This window comes from Pterocles gutturalis, unplaced genomic scaffold (genome assembly GCF_000699245.1).
Source record: "Pterocles gutturalis isolate BGI_N339 unplaced genomic scaffold, ASM69924v1 scaffold29272, whole genome shotgun sequence".
Lineage (NCBI taxonomy): Eukaryota > Metazoa > Chordata > Aves > Pterocliformes > Pteroclidae > Pterocles > Pterocles gutturalis.
Window position 1 is genome coordinate 2,372 of NW_010108735.1, and position 527 is coordinate 2,898.

Genomic DNA, 527 nt, shown 5'->3' on the forward strand with positions numbered 1-527 from the left:
CTCATGGGACTGTGGAAAGGCTGCATCCGTTCTTCCTCTGCCCCAGGCATAAGAGAAAAACCCCAAAGGACTCAGCAAGGGCTCCCCAGCAGGTTCAGGAGCCTGGGGAGCCCAGCTCAGCTCCTGCTCTCAGCCGAAACCCCCTTGTCCGGGTTCCCGCTCCTCTCAATATATTATTCCTATCATGTGCAAGTCGTTTTGCATCAGAAAATCCCAAGCCCTCCTCTCTCACCCTGCAGCTCCAGCCCCACGTCCACCCCACAGCCCTTCTTGTGCCTCCAGACGTTCCTCCAGCCCCGGGGTGTGGTGGAGAGCAAAGCGTGAGGGTAGCAATTAAACAGGAAAGATCCACCACCCCCCCCTCCCTCCCCAAACCCCGGCCCTCTCTCCCTCGCATGCACACCCCCTGCCCGCGCCACCGGCTGCAAGGACAGTCCGCGAGGGCCGGGTCACTCCTCGCCCTCCTCCTCGTGATGGTGGTGGCTGGAGGCGGGGAGGTGTTTCAGCCCTTTGGGGTGGCGGGGGGA

General features: G+C 62.2%; 1 protein-coding gene across 1 annotated transcript in view; it reads right to left on the minus strand.

The window, feature by feature from the left end:
- Positions 1-527, minus strand: part of LOC104461233 (neuroblastoma suppressor of tumorigenicity 1-like) — a gene marked incomplete at its 3' end in the record, with an annotated part of 3,076 nt that overhangs the window by 1,101 nt on the left and 1,448 nt on the right. The window lies entirely within an intron of this gene.